General features: G+C 39.5%; 1 pseudogene; it reads right to left on the reverse strand.

Moving 5' to 3' along the window:
* Positions 1 to 10525: 10525 nt before the first annotated feature.
* The window catches only part of LOC108707455, a 33468-nt pseudogene continuing 21745 nt past the window's right edge, over positions 10526 to 22248 (reverse strand).

The raw sequence follows: 22248 nt of genomic DNA on the forward strand, positions 1-22248 counted from the left end.
GAGATTACAAATAATGTTTTTTTAAAAATGAAGTCCTAGTCATATCTATCACTTTATAGATAAATATGTCAAACTTTAGCAGTGAAATACATACTTTATGTTTCAACCATGTGCGAGTTTGAGTCTGCAACCTGAAAACTCAAATTGAATTGGTTTTCTGCAAAAAAATCCCCAAACGATCGAATTCTTTATTCGAAAAAAACTTGAACATCAAGCAGGCTGTTAATCTCTTTAAATGGTTCAAGGGACGTCTGCCATTGACTTCTACAGTACCTCGACAGATTTTAGGTGGTGTATTTTCGGATTTAAGCTATTTCCAGGGTCAGGGTATAATAAATGTTGAATAATTTGAGTTTAAAAAAAAAAACCAAATCATTCAAGTTTTTTTTTTTATTCCAATTGAATTTTCGTGGAAACTCAGACTTTAATAAAGCTGCCCCTTAGTATAGGTATAGGATGCGCTATCCAATAAGGTGAGAATTACAGGAAGACCACATCCCATAGACTCCATTCTAAATAAATAATACCAGTTATTAAAAAGAGAGAGAACCTTGTATTTGATCCCAATTAAGATATAATTAATCCTTAGTAGAGACAAAACAATCATATTTAATTCACTTTAAATAATTTTTTTAGTAGACATAAAGTATGGAGATCCCTAATCTAGAAAGACAGGTCCTGAGCATTCTGGATTCTGTTGACCTTGTTTGGGAGCACATTTATGTAAGAATGACACATTTAGCATTCTCTAAAACAGGATTTATTAAAACTTCTACCTATGTGAGTCTGGAATGCAGCTTTCCAACCCAAATGGTTTAGAATTAAATGAAAACAGATTTTATTTTATTGTAAACATTGAATAAAGAATATCGTGGAGATCCATCAAAATGAAAACAGAGGCCCAATCAACTTTCTTATTAAAGGACAACTATACCCCCCAAACAATGTAGGTCTCTATAAAAATATATTGCATAAAACAGCTATGTAAAGCCCTGCTTAATGTAAACAAACTATTTTCATAATAATATACTTTTCTCGTAGTATGTGCCATTGGGTAATCATAAATAGAAAATTGCCATTTTAAAAAATAAGGGCCGCCCCCTGGGATCGTACGATTCACAGTGCACACAAACATACCAAACAAACACTCACATGAGCCAATTAACAGACAGAGTTGTGTCTTTTGCTTCAACACTTCTTCCTGTTACAGTTGTAGTATTTCTGGTCAGGTGATCTCTGAGGCAGCACACAGACCATCACAAAATCGTGGTTCAAGGCAAGAGATGTAAAAGGGCAATATAAATATATATACCAGTGTGGTAAGATTCTTTAATATGCCACTTAATTTGATATTAACTATCTGTTGCTCAAGTATTCATATTGGGCTTATATATATTATATAGTTTTCCTTTAAGGGTAATGGAACTGTATCAGTGATAAGTGAGAAATAATCTCTAGAGGACAAGGCATTATAGGACACAGGGTTCACTCATCCAGTTTTTGATGAAGAATGGTCACCATGTGATATGATGCAGAGAGAATAAAGATAGCCATTCACAGGTCTCTCAGAGCTGCTGCCTGGGGTTCCTCCAGACCAAGTTAGCAGCTTATTGGCTTGAATATAGGGGCTGTCCCAAAGTGCAGAGATCTGATCTTTCAGTGTCCAGACTGAAATGAGCAAAAGGCTTTTTCATCATTTCCTCTACTGAACCTCTTATTAATACGGATGGGAGAATGATCCGAGACTGTGCCTGTTCAGTCCCTAACCACTTACCTCTGCTTTATTCCTAGAGTTTTAGCTCATTTTATCGTGTTTAACTGTCATAACTCCCACTAATGAGATTCGGAGCATCGGATTACAGGAGCACAGAGTCAGACTGGGCCAGCCAGACATCGGGGAGAAAACCCAGTGGTCATGTACTATCTATGGGCACAGGGTGAGGTATATGTCCAATTTAATGATCTAAATGTGAAAATTAAAAAAAATTAAAATATGGCAAGGAAGTAATAATATAAGACCAGCAAAAAACAGAACATACCATATGAGGTACATGTTGCACCCACAATATCTAAAGAAGGACCTGATAAACCGTAACTGATAAACAGTAATCTAAAGGAATTGTTCACCTTCATTTAGTAGGATGCAGAGAGTGATATTTTGAGACAATTTGCAATTTGTTTTTGGGTTATTTAGCTTTTTATTCAGCATTTTTCAGTTTGCATTTTCAGCAGTCTGGTATCTGAGATCCAAGTTACCCTAGCAAACATGCACTGATTTGAATAAGAGACTGGAATATGAATAGGAGAGGGCCTGAATAGAATGATGAGTAATAAAAAGTAGTAATAACTGTGTAGCCTTACAGAGCATTAATGCTTATATGGGTGTCAGTGACCCCCCCCTCATTTGAATGCTGATAAGAGTCAGAAGCAGAAGGCAAATAATTAAAAAACTATAAAAGAGAAAAATTGAAGGCCAATGGAAAAGTTGCTTAAAATTAGCCATTCTATAACATACTAAAAGTTAGCTTAAAGGCAAACTACCCCTTTAAAACAATTCATATATAAAAGGTGTCTGCTCAGCTACCCCATCTTTTCCACATCTGAAATATTTATTGAATTATTGGTACAGGGCCTTGTGTACCCCTCCACTATCATTATACCCCAATCTAAAGAGCTGGCAGGGTTTCTGCATATCAAGCCATACCCCTAAAAGCATAAGAAAGGACCCGTTGTTCTACTAATGTTTCTTTTCAAAGAGTAGTTTCCAACCAATCCATGTGATATACCAACTCAATTTTATTCTTTTCCAGTTCTAAAAGGGGAGGGAATGACCATATCAAAGTTTGTAAGGTTGTTTACCTAATCACTGCAGAGACAAAATTCAAGAGCTTTTTGTCTGTTCTTGGAATAATCATGATATCATCTTAAAATAGCTCAGGTACAGTAGGGAAATAGAGATTTGGATTTCCATAGGTAAATTGAAATGTGTCGCCTAATGAATATACTTTTTATTGATATTTTTTAATCAAAATAAAAAAATACTCTTAAAGAAGAAGGAAAGTAGTTTCACACTTGAGGTGCCAAATGTTAGGCACCCCCAAGTGAATGTATTTACTTACCTGAAACCCCGGGCTGGTGCTCCTATCAGCATGCACCAACCCGGGTTATACCAGTGAGCACCACGGAGAGATCTTCTTCTGGCTTCTTCTCGCTGCGCATGCACATTAAAGTGAAAAGCTGAACTTTATCTAAAAAGTTGGCTATTTCATTCTACTGCGCATGTGTCTACCCTGGGAAATTTGAAGAAAGAAGAAGCCGGAAGAGGATCGATCTGTGGTGCTCGCTGGAATAACCCCCGGCCGGTGCAGTTTTCTGCTGATAGGAGCACCTGTCCGGGCTTTCAGGTAAGTAAATACAATCACTTGGGGGTGCCTAACATTTGGCCCCAAGTATGAAACGACTTTTCTTCTTCTCTAATCTTGCTATACTCCATAATTAGATTCTATATGAGAATGTTTGTTAAATGAAAAATAAACTCTAAAAAAAAAATACAAGATACATTGATGGTAGTTTTATTGATAAAAAGTAAAAAAATATAAAAGCAAAACATATTTTGCCTCTCGTTGCTCTCCTCATGTGGTCTGGCTTGCCGTGATACCTTACTCCATTGGAGTCTTCAAGGAGGAAACATGGACGCCCTTTTGATTCTTTTTCATCTTAAGAGGATGGTAGTTTCTCCCGATTCTCTCCTCTGCCTTATCTACTCAGTGATTTGTATTTGTAATAAGTTAATATTAAAGTCTGTACTTGTGTGGTCCCTTTCACATTTTTGGGAAAGCAGTAATCCGTCTGTTCTCTAAACAGTTTAAAAGGTGCTCCCTCATTTTCTCACCGTCAAACCTGCAGTGGACATTTCCATTGCTTAGTAGCTCGTATGCAAAAGCTACTGCATATAATACACAGTCAGAAGAATCAGGACGTTGTCTGTCAACTATCAGATACGCAACACTGCGCAAAGGATCTGGAACCACATTTTGATAAATCCTTTCAATCTGCTGGCAAACGGACCCTGAAATGCAGAACGGATCACTATCTGCAATCTCGACTCTATGCTTTCTGTAACACGATGTATAGCAGTGGTCTGTTTCTGTATCGGCATGGATCTGTACAGCTGGTCCAGACACACAATGCAAATCGGACAAAGGTGTCATGCACGGCTGAAGCCCCTCAGCTTTAAACTGTTCTTTAAGAAGTTTTTGTGCTGCATCTAAAACGATGGTACTCAAAGCGGCAGTGTCAGTCTGCAGCATTGCTTTATGCCTCATTCTTAGGTTCAGTTCAGGGATCCAAAAACTTGACTCTTGAATGGAGGGAGGAATATCGTTGGCAGACTCATTAGAATTCACAGGACTACACTGTTTGGTGCTTCTCTGTTTCTCTTCATCAGAGAAAGGTGTAGTACTACATTCCACCACTGCCTGTGCAATCACTGTCAGTTCTTTGCCGTTTACTATCTGATTCCGTCACAGCGTTATCATTTTTTAGGGGCTGTTCTACGGCTTTCTCTGTGGTGGTTTCTGGAAGTTCATTGCTGTTATTCAATATATTACATGAAGTTGTATTTTCTCTTTTTCTTTTTCTTGTAAATATTTCTAGTTTCATATTGATTTCTCTTGGAACAAAAAACTAAACACAAAATACAAAGAGGTTTAATGATACGTGTAATGCAAATTCCATAAGGCTTGTAAAGCTAAACAATATTTTAGAAAATTATAGTACAACTTTGAGACCTGTTATCCATAATGGTCATGACCTGGGGTTTTCTGGATAATGGATCTCTCCGTAATTTGGAGAAAAATCTTTATACCTTAAGTCTACTAGAAAATCATTTAAACATAAAATAAACCCAATAGGCTGTTTTTGCTTCCAATAAGGATTAATTATATCTTAGTTTGGATCAAGTACAAGGTACTGTTTTAATATTACAGAGAAAAGAGAAATTGTTTTGAAAAATATGGATTATTTGGATTAAATCGAGTCTCTAGGAGATGGGATTCTGTAATTCAGAGCTTTCTGGATAACAGGTTTTAGGATAACAGATCCCATACCTATATAATTTTCTACAATGTACCATATTGTAATGTGTTAATAATATATCAATTAATAAAAATAATTTAATAATATATGTCCCATGTTGATGAAAAATCTATTTTTTTATATTGATATGGGCGTATTTATCAACATTTAGATGTCTGTCGTTTGTAAAACCTCTAAGGGTAGAACTACACGGACATTTTCGGCACGATCGACGCACTTCGACAAAACGCTGGTGTCAAATAGGATGCAATGAAAATAAGGTAAGAGATAGAAATATCGGATGAAGTCGCAGCGTTGATCCAACCTGACACGACTGTCGAAAACATTTGTGTAGTTCTACCCTAAAACTCTGATACAAAAATTCAGCACCTAAAAGCTTGCAAGTTTATGTTAAAGTCAAAGGGAGTTGTATTTAATATTTTATAAGTCAAAGGGAGTTGTATTTTCAAGTTAATTTTCAATTGGAGAGTTCAAGATGAACTCAAAATGGGCAGACTCAAATATATATAAAAATAGAATGTATTTTACCGCCTTCAAATATTTTCGTTTTTTCTAAGCACTCAATTATAAATTATTAAAGCATTGTTAAAAAATTATTAAAGTATCTTTGAATTTAAATAAACACAAAGAATTTGAATTTTAAAAAAACTGGCCAACCTATTAATCTACAGATTTTACAGATCTACGTTCTATGGAATTTACATTTTTGGTCAAAGTAGTTTAAAAGATCAAATATGAAAATTACAAGTTAAAAGATCAACATAAAGCTATTCAATTTAATCATTAAAAACAACCCTCCTGTACTCACCTCTAGTCAGAGTCTGAAATGAAACTGTTTGCGCTGGCAGCTTTTATACCTTACAGAGGCATTGTGATGTCACGAGTGTCCAGTGCTATAGGATAACTGAATTGTTATTGTGATGTCATTGATGTTGTGAGTTTATGCCATGAGTTTGTTTGCATGTTTCAGTTGTCCAATCACTTGCAAGCTGTTATTGTAAAGGGCAACTATCTTAAAAATGAAAAGTTAAAGGGGTGTTTCACCTTTAAAATGTTACCATTTGAGGACCTGTGCCCAAACTATACCCACATCTTCTAGCTCTGTGCACCCCTTTGGTTCCAAGTAAGGGAATCTTCGGGGGCAGTAGAGATATTTACTTCCACAGTCTAACCCACACCCAACCCTAACCCTCAATGGTTAAAGTATCATTATTGGTCATTTTGGTTCAGCCTACCAGCATTGTGGTCTGTCAGTACTACCCCGCACTGAACCAAGCCTCCACTCCCTACTTAGAAACTATAATTTGATGGGATAATGATCAGGGGGGCTTGCACTGTTTTTGCACAGGGACTGTAGACTGTCTGTGTCCCCATTAGTCATGAGCATAGGACTTGCATAGCATAAAGTTAGGGTATTTAGTCTCAAAAATAAATTGCATATGTTTGAAGTATTATACGTGAAGCAATGATGTGCGGGTCAGGAAAAAACTCAACCTTCACCCCTACCCTTGTAGTGTATTTGTCCGTGACTTTAATATAGAGGGCGCTGTGCTGCACCTGCAGCAGTTTATCTCCAGTGTCTGTTCTGCTATATCTCTCACTCTCTCTCTTGTACAGCAGAGTTGCTCCCTGATGTTTGGTGTGTTAAGTTATATGTTCGTTGTTGATAAAATGCAGAAAGTTACTGCTGATGTGCCTCCTGTTTTCAGAGCCTTAGTATCACATACAGAATACTAAAAGGCCACACAGTGAACACAACAACCCTAACCTGCAAAATCTTAACCTGGAGCCGACCCTAACCTGTAAAATCTTACAATTTTTGTGCCAAAACTGTACCCATATCTTCTAGCTCTGTTCACCACTTTGGTTCCAAATAAGGGAATATTCGGGGGCAGTGGAGATATTTACTTCCACAGTCTGACCCAAACCCAACCCTAACCCACAATGGTTGGCCACAGGTCTGGACTGGGATTCAAAATAGGCCCTGACATATCAATTGCGCAGGGGCCAAAACAGCTCTCCACCAGCCCACTAAATAGTGACTGTCTATAACATCTTACAGCAGCTCCTCTGACATTTGCCAGAATCTACAGATTGTCAGTCCAGGCCAGTCTGGCCAGTCTGGCCAAGTTTCAACCCAAACCCGCCCAACCAGAGGCCAACTCATGGGTAACTGCTGGTTTTGGGTCAACCAGCACACATGGGTGTCCACAGAAGGGGCAGTTGCCCCACCCTCACTTCTCCAGCTAGTTCCAAGAAATTGTTTGTAAATGTAATTCCCAACAATATAAAATATTTTTTTTATACTTCAAGGCAGCCCTTAATTAGGTTATCTTCATTGTGTCTTCATCTACATTGTCATGAATAGGTTCATCTTCACTGGGATGTTACCGTATGTGATATCAGCTTGCTTGACCCGCCCCTGGAAAATTTTCTGTGGAGACCCATGTCCGCACATCACTAATGTGAAAACTTGTATCTTGGAGAAAGTCACTGTGCCTCATTTACTAAGCAGTGTAAAAATATTGGTGCTAGCAGTAGTAACAGAAAATAATGACATTTTCTGAGATGAATACTAGCATGAATGGGTTCTGGGTTCTCCTTTTCTTTAAATACTGCAAGGTAGTCGTACTTGAAGCCGATTCCAACTACGGTAAACTCACGGCACTAGTTTTGCTTAGAATGTATCCGTGCAACACTTAATTTTTTAAATGTGGGGCTCATTTCTGAGCATTGGAGCCAATTAGTAATTTATATTCAACAGCTTAATACAGATTGAAAGGTAGTTACTTATACCTGATTGGTTGCTATTGGCAATTGCACCTATGTTTATAAATCAGACCTTGTCCATTTAATGGTTGGATAATTATATGATCTGCCCAAAAAATCCCATACCATGTTATTAAGGCTCTATTCATTTTGTTTGTTTAAACCAAAAATATAAATTAATATATAAGGTTAAACATTTAAATTAATGTGTGTAGAAATTTAAATTTAAATTGGAAAGATGTTATGTACAAAGTTTGAGATTTTCTTGCATCCTTGTTCTTTCTTAAACATGTTTTTTAAACATTGTCTCTCCTCTTGTGTCTTCCTTGCAATTAATTGATATTACATGGCAACTTCAATGGCTCGCATGTCTTAGGAAACAGAATTTCTACACTTTATTGAAAAACTCCTTTGATCATATTTTCTCCTGGTTCTAATACCTGCCTAATGTACTCAACAAGGCTAATATTTGCCATATGCTTTTTCACAAAATTTGCATTTGACATTTCCATTATTTAATAGCTTGCATTCAAAAGCCATACCATAAACTCTCTGGTACTTTATTCGTCATTAGGTCCTTTGAGCAGATTCAACAAAGATTTAGATGGCTTTTTAGAAAGTGAGAAAATACAGATTTACTGAAATTAACTCTTAGTATATAGCTAATCTAGGGATTGGTCTGATTGCTGATCTTAGAGTCCGAATGCTTGCAGTCAGAATAGGTTAGTACCTAGTTAGTGCTGTACACAAAAATAACCAACTGCAAATCTTTGAGAGAATTTGTGACTTTTTAAAAAATATTTATTTTCATTACCATCAACAAAAGCAAGAGGGGGAATAGAATGGCATTTATGACTGCCCTAATGTAGCAGGTCATTGTTATAATTTTCATAGCAGTTGTTAAGCTCAAAACTAAAAGATCATTCTATAGCTAGCCCATATGACAAAGTAATGTGGAGTAAGTTTTCTATTAATGTGATTAGAGCACAATTTATTCCTATGTTTCCCCTTTCCTCCTATCTGTTATAACATTATAATGTAGCATCCAGGGCAGTGGTTTCTCTGACTGGCTCTTAAAGGTACAGGCGCTAAGGGCCCTTTTAGCAAACAACAAAACTTGTACATGTTTTGCTGACAAAAGGTTAAATCTAATGGCAGTAGTTGTGCTATCAATAAAAGTGCATACGCCAAGGTATTCACTAGAATGAATCAGTCCAGTGAAGTGTATTGGCAAAAAAAGGATTGAATCTAATATACTTGTGCATTTAGTAAAACTGTGTAATAACTTGTCTATCTATTTGTAGCTATGCCAGTTTCTTCCTAAATAAAAGTCACATCATGTCTGTGCAGTTTTCTTCACCCATGGCTTAAAAGCTGCTGCATTAGATACATTGTGCTTCACTCAGCTATGTTCTGTGTCAGTGGAAAAAGTGCACTATTTTCAAAATATATCGCTGAATATTGTAAGGCAGACACAGAAACACTATATTCCAAACAGAGCTACTTGTGCACGTTAATAATCATTATGTAAAACTGTTATACTAACTGATTTTAGCAGTTGTATAGCAACATGAGGAAAAAATTTGGGGAGCATAATCCGATTATCTTTATAGCTTTGCTCATTCCCCTGGTAAAGACTCTATAGAAAAACACAGACCTGCTTACTGTGGAATACTTACTGCAGATCTCAGATCTAATCACTGGAGTATTTAGAAACTGTGCACTTGTACCAGTTGCTACTCCCATCTCTGTAGTCCCACCCCATATTAGTAAATGCATAATGTTATTTTGGATGCAAGTCATTTTGCATTCTATTAAATTAATGGCTCCACTTCCGTTATCACCCACCTGACAGCCCTGTATGGCACCCACTAGATTTTTGTGGAATCGTTTTGTAAATTTAGACAAATGTAGGCAAACTTATAATATTGAAAAAGAGGACTGTCCATACCAGGGGTATTGCCATTTAGTAGGGCGTTAGGGATGTAGAGAATCTCAACCTTTGTTATTTCATTATTTAGTAGTTGGAGGTCCTCCTTACCTAACTTAGGCAGGTTAGCTGTTTAAAAGAAATGTGTGAATGCTTGGGTATTTTTGGATATATCAAGGGGCTGATTTGTTCTATAAAAAGGTATAGTACTTGGGAAATTGTGCAGCAATATGGCCGGGTTATTGACCAGTGGTCCTTAATAATTTCTAATTGCAGAAATAATGGAGTCTCTGTTTTCTAGGTAGGTGGGTATGTTATGTATCCCCACACTTGAAGAACATTTGCCCATATCAGGGACCTGTTTTTGTTACAGACCTTTAAAGCTCCTTGCACACACACACACACACCTGTTCTTATGCACCCATTCTAATGTCATGAATTCTCACTGGCAGGAATTTGTACTCATGTGCCAAGTAGGGTTGCCACCTGGCCAGTAAAAATGCTGGTTGATCACAATGTTATTAATAGGGAAAAAAGAAAAATATATAAGAAGGCCGGTATTTTTTTCCAGAAAAGGTGGCAACCCTAGTGCCAAGAGGATCTGTAGAGTCTCGTTACTTCACACACTGGCAATGCAAATAAGTGCTGCCAAAACAGAAAATGAAAACATGAAAATGGGAGGACTAGGGATTGCAGGGTTTTTACATTTAAATGGAAAAAATGCACCACTGTGTGAACAAATATTTATTACAAAAAGAAATTAAATATTGGTAAATACAGAGCATAAAAACTTCCACAGATATTAACAATGAAGTTGTTCATACAATTTCTACACAGATGCAGCAGGAGAAAAACTGGACAAAATATGAACACAAGCAAATCACTAAAAACCTCACGAGGAAGTCTGCTGTAGAATTGGTGCTAAGTTGCTTAATGTTGAATATCAACAGTGATCCAGGTCCTCTGATTATTCTTATAGAAGATTTATGCATACAGATCTTCCCGGTCAGCCTTATAAACCTCACCCTCCTGCAGCAGGGCAAAGTTTAGGAAATGCGATGGCTGGTGAACTTCATGGTAAAATTCCTTGGGTTGGCCAGCTGCAACTCACATTTCATGTTTGGATCATGCCTCACACCTAAAAGAAAATAAAGAAATTTAATGAGGGAAGTAAAAGCAAATTACTAAAACATGGCTGTGTTCTCCATATACAAGGCAGTCTTTAGGGAGTTACAGGGAGGAAAGTGGGGTTCACCGTCATTACAAGAAACACTTAGTAAGCCAAGATTATCCAAATAGTGTACAGAACCCAACAGTGCCATTAGAGAATTTAGCCTCATATTTAAGAAAAGGTTGATCCAGGTGCAACAACTAATAGCAGCCAATAAGATATTGGCAATTACTAATCATCTGATTAAAAGCAACCTACTTTTCTCTGTCGTCTCGGGGGACACAGGGACTTTTGGGGTTAAGCTCCACCCTCTGGGAGGCAGGACACTTTGAACTAAATTAGTGTCCGGGACTCAGGCTTAACCCCACACTGCCATAATCCCTCAGTTTTTAAGTGTCCTGCTTACTAGGAGGAGGGACAACCCTTGTCCTCCTGAGACAAGAAGATATTAAGACAAAAGTCCAAGCAGGAAGATGGGGTACCCCAGGGCCAGGCCTACCTGCATCCTTCAGGGTAAAAATCCCCTTTGAGGGACAACCACCGGGGTCATATCCTTGCATAATGGGCTATACCGACCACTTGGACAAATTCCTGGCCCACTGACCATAGGCGTGGCAGAGGGTCCCACATTTGAACAAGACACGCGAGTACTGCTTGCGCATACAGAGGCCCCGGGTTGCTCTCCTCCTGCCATGTCACACAGCTACAGAGGGCTGGGATGCATATTTGTGCCCTCCGCACTGTTCCCCTCCCTACCGTAGAGTTCCCCGCTGTCTCCAGTCCAGGAATCCAACGTAGTCGTCTGCTTGATCCTTTACTCTTGGACGGAGGAGCTCCTGGAGGCGGCTGCACACTTGAGCCATCAATGGAACGCATCGGTGCCATCTTAAGCAGTGCTCCCTATACCAACTTTTCCACGGGGGGGGGAAGAGTAGCCGCAGCAGCAGCGCAAGTAACTTATTTCACTTGCAAAAACGGCCACTCAAAAATTCCAGGGGGCCAGGGTGAGCCAATCTGCAGGTCCTGTTCCGAAGGGCAGGGGCTTACACACCACAATCCATCACGGAAGCATCAGCATACCTTGTGTGATGCCACCCTAGACACCGCCCGCACGTCAGCCCTATCCGTGGCAGCCTGTAGAACACTATGGCTAAAGAACTGGACAGCTGACCTCAGTTCAAAAAAGTCTAACTTCACTACTCTTCAAGGGGCAACGTCTTTTTGGCGAGGAACTAGAAAAGATTATCTTGCAGGCCACAGGAGGAAAGAGCACATTCCTCCCTCAAAACAAAAGCAGATCCACGTCATTGGCATGACGAGGAAAGTTTTTTTCGTCCGCAAGGTGGACTCTCCCCAAACGTTCTCACTTTCGTTTAAAGACATGCGACAAGGGTCGACCGCCGTGAAAAATCAATAAGTTCCACAACTAGTCTCTAGGCGAAAAACCAGCCACCGGCAGTACTAAGCACGGTGCCATCCTTCCTCCCAAAGGTTGTATCCTCATTCCAGGAGATAGTGGTACCATCCTTTGTCCGGATCCCAAGAATGTGAAGGAACGGCGACTGCACAACCTGGATGTGGTTAGGGCACTGTGCTGGTACCTGGAATGATCCAAATCATTCTGACGGTCTCCAGCCCTATTCGTAGTGCCATCTGGGCCGTGAAAAGGCATGGCAGACTCTAAGACATCTATTGCAAGGTGGATTAGGGAGACAATCCATCAGGCCTACATATCCAAGGGAAAGTCACCACATGAAAATGTTTGAGCACACTCCACAAGGTCCTTGGGACCATCTTGGGCATGGCGTAACTCTGCTTCCTTGGATCAGATCTGCAGAGCAGCCACCTGGTCAGCTTTGCAAACTTTCACAAAATTCTACAGCCTAGACACGTTTTCCTCAGCCGAGGCCTCCTTTGGCCGTAAGGTACTGCTCTCTGTGGCACAGTAACGTGTCAGAATTCTAAATTCGGAGGAGCTAAGTGGCCATGGTGCACTGAGATACCTTTGTTGTTTATAACTGCATTGATTTATAGGCACCTAATGAATTGTGTGTGACTTTTAAGGAAAACTATACCCAAAAATGAACAGATAGTTTACATTATATTAAGTGGCATATTAAAGAATCTTACCAAACTGGAATATATATTTAAGTAAATATTGCCCTTTTACATCTCTTGCCTTGAGCCACCATTTCGTGATGGTCTCTGTGCTGCCTCAGAGATCACCTGACCAGAAATACTACAACACTAACTGTAACAGGAAGAAGTGTTGAAGCAAAAGACAGAACTCTGTCTGTTAATTTGTTCACGTTACCTAACAAGTATAGTTTGTGTGCACAGTGAATCGTATGATCCCAGGGGGTGGCCCTTATTTTTTAAAATGGCAATTTTCTATTTAGGATTACCCAATGGCACATACTACTAGAAAAGTATATTATTATGATAATGGTTTATTTACATGAAGCAGGGTTTTACATATGAGCTGTTTTATGCAATATATTTTTATAGAGACCTACATTGTTTGGGTTGTATAGTTTTCCTTTAAGATAATAAGAAAGGTCGGTGACCATGGAGACAAACATGGTACAACCCTTCTCATTACAGAGCTTACTCTGGAACCCAAACTCAGATATCAAAATTTGCAGAACTGTGTCCCCATTGACCTATACTATGCTGCAATTATGGAACATACTTAAATTCAAATATTGTTTGGCATCTAAACCTTCTGGACTGGTCCCAATACATGGTAACACCCTCTTTCCCCCAAGCCGGTCTGATTCAGCTTTATCTGATGGAAAGACAGAGGAGTGACAACCGCTCATCAGCTTACGGACAGATCTAAGCCACTACATATGGCAGAACTTATCCAGAAATATGAGGCCCCGACTACTGAGATCTACTGGGCGATGCAACTATCACACTTTGCCGCACATTTCTGGAATAAGAATATGGTCTCTAGAACTTTTTTGGAAGCTTTCTGCATGACCTCCCCGATGAGTAGACATGTTTTATCAGCTATTTACAGCCATCTGAATCATGCGGTTTTTACCGGAGAAACTCCAACACATAGTTACATAGTTACATAGGGTTGAAAAAAGACAAGGTCCATCAAGTTCAACCCCTCCAAATGAAAACCCAGCATCCATACACACACCCCTCCCTACTTTTAATTAAAATTCTACATACCCATACCTATATTAACTATAGAGTTTAGTATCACAATAGCCTTTAATATTATGTCTGTCCAAAAAATCATCCAAGCCATTCTTAAAGGCATTAACTGAATCAGCCATCACAACATCACCCGGCAGTGCATTCCACAACCTCACTGTCCTGACTGTGAAGAACCCTCTACGTTGCTTCAAATGAAAGTTCTTTTCTTCTAGTCTAAAGGGGTGGCCTCTGGTACGGTGATCCACTTTATGGGTAAAAAGGTCCCCTGCCATTTGTCTATAATGTCCTCTAATGTACTTGTAAAGTGTAATCATGTCCCCTCACAAGCGTCTTTTTTCCAGAGAAAACAACCCCAACCATGACAGTCTACCCTCATAATTTAAGTCTTCCGTCCCTCTAACCAATTTAGTTGCACGTCTCTGCACTCTCTCCAGCTCATTTATATCCCTCTTAAGGACTGGAGTCCAAAACTGAACTGCATACTCCAGATGAGGCCTTACCAGGGACCTATAAAGAGGCATAATTATGTTTTCATCCCTTGAGTTAATGCCCTTTTTTATGCAAGACAGAACTTTATTTGCTTTAGTAGCCACAGAATGACACTGCCCAGAATTAGACAACGTGTTATCTACAAAGACCCCTAGATCCTTTTCATTTAAGGAAACTCCCAACACATTGCCATTTAGTGTATAACTTGCATTTATATTATTTTTGCCAAAGTGCATAACCTTGCATTTATCAACATTGAACCTCATTTTCCAGTTTGCTGCCCAGTTTTCCAGTTTAGACAGATCACTTTGCAAAGTGGCAGCATCCTGCATGGAACCTATAGTTCTGCACAATTTAGTATCATCTGCAAAAATAGAAACAGTACTTTCAATGCCCACCTCCAGGTCATTAATAAACAAGTTGAAAAGCAAGGGACCTAGTACAGAGCCCTGCGGTACTCCACTAACAACACTGGTCCAATTAGAAAATGTTCCATTTACCACCACTCTTTGTAGTCTGTCTTTTAGCCAGTTCTCTATCCAGGTACAAATACTATGTTCCAGGCCAACATTCCTTAATTTAACCAGTAACCTTTTGTGTGGCACTGTATCAAATGCTTTAGCAAAGTCTAAGTAAATCACATCCACTGCCATCCCAGAATCTAGGTCTCTACTTACATTCTCGTAAAAAGAAATTAAGTTAGTCTGGCAAGATCTATTACGCATAAAACCATGCTGGCACAAACTCATAGTATTATGATTTGCTATGAAGTCCAGTATCTTATCCTTTATTAACCCTTCGAAAAGCTTTCCTAATACTGACGTCAGACTAACTGGCCTATAGTTTTGAGGCTGAGAACGGGATCCTTTTTTGAATAGAGGCACCACATTAGCAATTCGCCAGTCTCTCGGCACAATGCCAGATCTCAATGAATCCTGAAAATGCTGGACTGGGGAAAACGTTCTCCCCGGAAACATGGCTCAAAAGCTACTTGAGAATTTTCAAAGGGAGCTATAATGTCACCATAGTGAAAACCTCACTTATACTCTTTCACAGAGCATACTATGTTCCAGAGCAACTTCATCATATATACAACTGTCTCACCTCAATACTTTAGGAACTGTTCAACTAGAGGGACTGTATGGCATACCTGGTGGAGCTGTCCTATGGCACAAACCCTATGGCAAAAGATATCTCAGGTATTATCTAAACTCTTCTATACCCCTATTGATCCATGTCCAGAAGTCATGCTCCTTGGACCTAAGCTTGAAGGCATGAATCAGTCGACACAACGTATCTGTATGGCAGCAAGGATTCATATTGTGGAAATCACCTTGCCTCTCTTTCCCTAAGGTTTTGTAAAAGATAGAGTCCATACATGGGACAAATGGATTCTTAATAGAGAGACTTTTATACTCCTATGAGTTGGAACAGGGCAATGGGCAGAGTTCATTTTATTAGAGAATATGTGGATCTGATATCTGAGGCTTATGGCAATAGTCTGCAGTTAAGGTAAAAGTTGTGACTGACTGAATGATATAACTTGTACACACAGTGGATTGATTTTGTTTATTACTTGCTTTCTCCTTATTTCTTTCTTTTCCTATTCTTTTCCCTTCCCTTTTTTTTCTTTGTCTTTTCCCTTGTAAAGCAATGTACTGTACCATGCATTTATGTGTTGTGCATTACGATGTTATTGTAAACAATCTTATGGGGAAAGTGAAAAATGGTTGAAATAAAAAGAAAGTTGACAAAAAAAAAAAAAAAAAGATAAGATAAGGGAAATGCAATCCCCCCAAAAAGTTAAACTAAGGGTATTCTAACTGAATTATGGCACCTAGATAGCCCAACAAATGTCAAAGGCAAAAACATTGCTAGATCTTGTGTATAATGAAATATCAGATGCCAAAATAAGGATAGCAAAATTAAACATACAATAGAATTCATACCCATGAAGTTGTAGTTCCAGGACGCTTGTGCTGGCACCATGAAGAACCCAAGGAAGCGATCGGACAGCAGCATCTGAACCCTCTCATAATGTGATGGCAAGTAACCCTTGGGATTGTTTCCCTTATCTGTATTTTGCCTTCCCCAGTCATAGCCACTGGGAGTCAGTTTATAAGCTGTCAAGGTGCATGAACCTGGAGTAAAGCTGAGAACAGAGGCAGTGTTACATTACAAGTCTAACACCAAACGCCTTAATTTACAACAGCATATTAGTCCTAGTAAGCACTAGTAAGATTGCTGTAACATATCAGCATGCTGTAACTGGATACAATGAGCACTGGATGCAGCTGCAAAATAAAAAGAAAGCCAACTTTAATACTACAGAGGGTCAGTTTGTGATGGTCGCTGTGCTGCCTCAGAGATCACCTGACATGTAAGAGCCTTACATGTCAACAATGACTGCAAAAGTGATCTTGAAACCTGACAATACCACCATAACTGAGCCTTATCATCCTGCTGCCAACATGTTATACAGCATTCCTACTTTACACGACAGCACTAAATCCAGTATAATAGTTGCATACCTGCAAGTAATGATTATGGTTTTCTCTCCATCCCAGGCAGGATTGTCAGCCATTACTTTGGCAGGAGTGGTGACATCTTGGGGTGAAAGCTGTGGAGATTCATTCGGCTGTGTATGAACCCATCCTACTGGCTCCATTTCCTGATGGAGAAAAAAAAAAGTGGTTTAAATGTGTCCGTTGTGATAAATGTGGTAGTTTGTGAAAAAAAGAACAGAGTGCTACCTTAAGATATTCATGTTGCGGCAGCTGGCTTGGCAGGTGGACAGTTTGATGAGTTCCCCACTGGGGCACCATAACAATGCAGCGGATTTCCTTCACTTGGGGATTATCTGGAGGGCTCACACCATACAGGTAACCAGCAATCTAGAATAGAAAAGTCAGGAAAATAATTTTCAAACAGAAATCAAGTTCAGATTGAATTTCTTTTTCTTGCAATCTCCACTGAAGAATTAGCAGTTTAATAGCAAATTACTAGTTTTACATGGGGTTCACTAACCTGCGCTCTAAGATCAGAGATGCAAATTAATTTCTTAAGCACATTTTTGGGCAATATGTAGGTGTATCCAGTTTCCTTAATGTCATCAGACGATACATAGATGTGATTGGTTCAGAGGTGAAGGTTGGCAGGAGATATCGCTCTGTAAATAACAATAAATAGATTGTATTAAAACATTTTCGTAAGAACCAGAATCTTTACTATTGGTTTATGAAAAAGAGTCAGTTCTCTGGAGGGAACAGCTTTGCACCAAAGGATCCTCTGCCCTGTAGTTGTATTATAAATGGACTCCCATTATCTTCCAACCCATTGCTCACTTACCTGACTCGCCATTCAGTCTTTGAAGAGAATGTCTGGGTTTCGTAGTTGCTGGTGGTAAAAGTGATAATTTCATCTCCATGTTTGTTGACAGTGTCTGAGTAGCAGTGAGCTGAGATTGTTCTTTTCTTTGTTTCTCAATTTCTGCAATTTGCTGCCTTTGCTGAGATGGAGCAGATATTTCCATACCCAGAATGATGTCTCTGATTTCAGACTGTGTCAGTGAAGCCACATTTACACTATAAATTAAGAGAGAGAGAGAAAATATTCTCAGAAATATACAAGTGATAAAGGGCAGAGAACTGGTTTCCCTGTGTGGGTTTCCTCTAGGCGCTCCTGGGAGGTAAATGGAGGACAACGACCATAGTGTGAGAGCAAAGGATGCGCTGAGTAACATGTTGGTTTGAGAAAAGTTGTTTTTTTTAATAAACAAGGGAATTACTTGCCTATGCATAGTGTATGGCTAATTTAGCAAATGTATTTCTGAAATCCTAAAATGTGCTATGTCTAGATATGCCTTGGGTTATTGGCCAAGGGGGAAAAAATGTCATGTGCCCTAACTGCTTGTGCCCCACAGGGTGGGATGGTTCTACTTTTATCTGGCCACTATAAATAGGGTCATTGGAAGACTGAACTTCATTTAGTATGTTATATAGAGGTCTTACTTGTTCTTCTTTCCATAATCTGCTAAAATCAAATCCTTCAGATGGACTTTAACCTTAATCCATTCCTCATCAGTCAGTGTGGGCCAGATATGATGAGGCTCAGTGATGGTGGTCTTGTCAGGTTTCAAGATCACTTTTGCACGGTCATTGTTGACATGTAAGGCTCTTAGTATTAAAATCAATCGAGAGAATGCCTGCAGAAAAAATAATTATTGAAATGAATACATCCAACATGGCAAAAAAGGTTCCGCAGATCCAAAATACAGATTTCATTTGTACCGTGTATGAAGAGATCGTCTTCGGCCAGTCATCATATAGATTGAATAGAACCATCTGAGGCTCTGTAGCCTTTAAGATCAAGTCACCAAATTTCTCCACCTTCAGGCAGGCCTCGAAAGGCAACTGTAATTCTGATCCTTTGATGACAATGTTTGGGAAGTCAAGCAAGTGCACCTAAGATGAAGATAAATAAATTATACTTGCAGCTTGTCTATATGAAGCTAGTGTGTTCTTTATTAAGGTGGCATCAAGCCTCTGCAGTGATTTGAATACAGCAAAAGCTTTGCCAGTGTGGCCCAGAACTGCATTCTCTTACCTCAAGTGGATCCAACATGCCTTTCCTGGTAACAATGATTTGCTTTGGCTGTTCCTCAACTGGAAGAGATCGAATCAATGCAGCTACTTCTTCTGCAGTCTTGCATTTGGCTAGCTGTATACAGAGAAAATATGTTTGACCACTTAACAGCCCTTTTGTCTGAAACAATGACAAATTATATATAGGAGTGCACCAAACATGGGATCATATATATATGGTCTGCATACCTGACCCAATCTCTTCTGTCCAGCCCACACAGAAGTATGAATAATCTTTAAGAAGAGCTGGCCGGTCCTGGGATTAAAGATGAAAATGGCTCCATTGATCGGCTTGGTTGTCAGGTTGCCTTCAAAAGTCTAAATAAACAAAAACAAAGCAAGTTTATTTCAGCAACAAGAGTGAGGGGTTATTTACATGAACAGCATTGTGGATATAGACAATACCTTGTGGATAGTGACTCTGTATACATTTGTGTCATCCACAAACCAGATGATTTGATTGGAGAAGAGTTCACCATAGTTCTGAGAGGACAGGTAAGGCTCAGTGGGCTCTGAGGAGTAAAGCTGTAATCCTTTGCGTATGCGCTCCCGCAGCACGTACAGGGCAGGGTTTGCCTTCATTATCTTTGACATTGCTTGCTGTATTAGAGGCTTTCCCCCGGGAACCAGTTTCCATATGCACTGCAAAGTTACGGAAATAACTCTTTAGTATTAGATCAAGCTCAGCGACTGCTCACATACATGCACAATACAACGTTATAATAAATTCATCTCAGGACAGATCTTACCTGTGAAGATTATGGGCAAGGTCTAAGGCAATAAGGACACCAGTAGGTGAGGGATAGATACTCATGTTATCCGTTGTATAATCCAAGAATTTGGCACGTGCATATCTTTCAATGTCGTGAGAGTCATAGTCAACCCATCTCAGCTGTATAGCAATCCAGTACTTCTGGGTGGTTGTGCTGTCCATTACATCCCTTAAAACAAAATCATGTTCAGTAGAAAGTTCCTCCCCAATTCTAAAATCTAAAGTTGTGAACTTAAGTCAGACACAGGTTTTAAATACTTAATGTCCATTTTAAGAAACCAGCACTTACTTAGAGTCAGCAAGCAAGGAGGGACGAGACACATTCCGTTTGTAGGAGGCAAAGAGCAGAATATCAGCACAGGAGGAGTTCATCTTATAGGACTTCCTTGGGTGGATAGTCTCTTTCTGCACAGTCTCAATCTCCAAAGCATCCAGCTCCTGATCAAACACCTGAAAGAAAGGATTAACAATTTGATGCAGTTTACAGAGCAGACTAACAAAACAATTCATATTACCATGCTTGTACTTTGAGACAAAATATACCCTAATGCAAACAATCTTTGACTTTATATAAATCAGAGTACTTAGAAAATAGTTTGGGCTGCAATAGTAAGTGCTACATACATACATAGTCTTGCTTTATGTGTAATTAAAGATGTTGTTAACCTAATAAATAAACTTTGTGACGAAGACAATTTGCAATTGGTTTCATGTTTTTTGTTTGTTTTTTTTATTCGTTTTTTCAGTTATTTCACTTTTTAGTCAGCAGCTATGCAATTGATAGGGTCTAGGTTATCCTAGCAACCATACATTGAGTTGAATAAGAGACTGGAATATGAATAGAAGATGCCATGAATAGAAAGAGGAGTAATAAAAAGTAACCATAACCTTACAGAGCATTTGATTCTAGATGGGGTCAGTGACCCCCATTTGAAGGCTGGAAAGAGACAGAATTTAAAAACTATAAAAGAAAAAAGTGAAGGCCAATTGAAAAGTTGCTTACAATTATCCATTCTATAACATACTAAAAAGGAGATTTTGTGTACTCACCGTAAAATCTTTTTTCTCTGGTAGCTTGGGGGACACAGGGAACCATGGGGGTATAGCGAATGCCATTAGGCGGTAGGACACAACAATAAGGAAAAACTAGCTCCTCCTCCACTGGCTATACCCCTCAGTGGGCGGAGCCTAGGTCAGTTTTGTCCCAAAGAAGGAATGAAGTATGTTGTAAATAAGTAACCTTGAACAATTTAACTTTTAACTTATCACATATATAACTGAGAACAACAGAGAGGGCCTCCATACAGGGAGGGAAGCCCTGTGTCCCCCAAGCTACCAGAGAGAAAAAGATTTTACGGTGAGTACACAAAGTCTCCTTTTCTCTGCTTCTGCTTGGGGGACACAGGGAACCATGGGGACGTACCAAAGCTGTCCCCTTTTAAGGGCGGGCTGAGGCTCTAAGTGGAAGAACCCACTGCGGCTTGAAGCACCTTTCTGCCAAAGCATGTGTCATGTGCCGCAAAGGTATCAAAATGGTAGAATTTTGCAAAGGAGTGGAGCAAGGTCCACGTAGCTGCTTTGCACAGCTGCTCCACTGAAGCCTGATTTCGGAAGGCGCAGGTCGTGCTCATCCCTCTGCTGGAGTGAGCCTTTATCTTGTCTGGAGGTGTCACTCCTTGTGCTACATATGCTCTGTGTACAGTCCGTTTGATCCACCTGGATATTGACGTCTTTGTTGCAGACGCTCCTTTTTGTGGGCCAGAATTGAGAACGAAGATTGAATCTGTCTTTCAGATATCGCGAACCCTGTGCAAGTAGAATTTCAGCGCACGTACTGGGTCCAAGGAATGAAAAACTGCTTCCTTGGGATTGGCTGGCGAAGGTCAGAATGTAGGAATGGTTATTTCCTGGTTAATATGGAACGCTGAAACTACCTTTGGTAGGAACATAGGTACTGTGCGTTGCACTGCCCTGTCAGAGTGAAAAGTGAGGAAAGGTGTTCGGCAGGATAGAGCGCTGATCTCCGAGACTCGCTGAGGCAATTGCGATTAAGAAAACAGTCTTCCATGTTACCCAGTGCAAAGGCATCGACGCCATTGGTTCAAACGGGGCTCTTTGAAGTGCTTTTAGAACCAAAGTGAGGTCTCATGTTGCCACCGGCTTTTGAAATGGAGGAGCTACATGTGCTACTCCCTGAAGGAAA

Source organism: Xenopus laevis, chromosome 2L (assembly GCF_017654675.1).
Source record: "Xenopus laevis strain J_2021 chromosome 2L, Xenopus_laevis_v10.1, whole genome shotgun sequence".
Taxonomy (NCBI): domain Eukaryota; kingdom Metazoa; phylum Chordata; class Amphibia; order Anura; family Pipidae; genus Xenopus; species Xenopus laevis.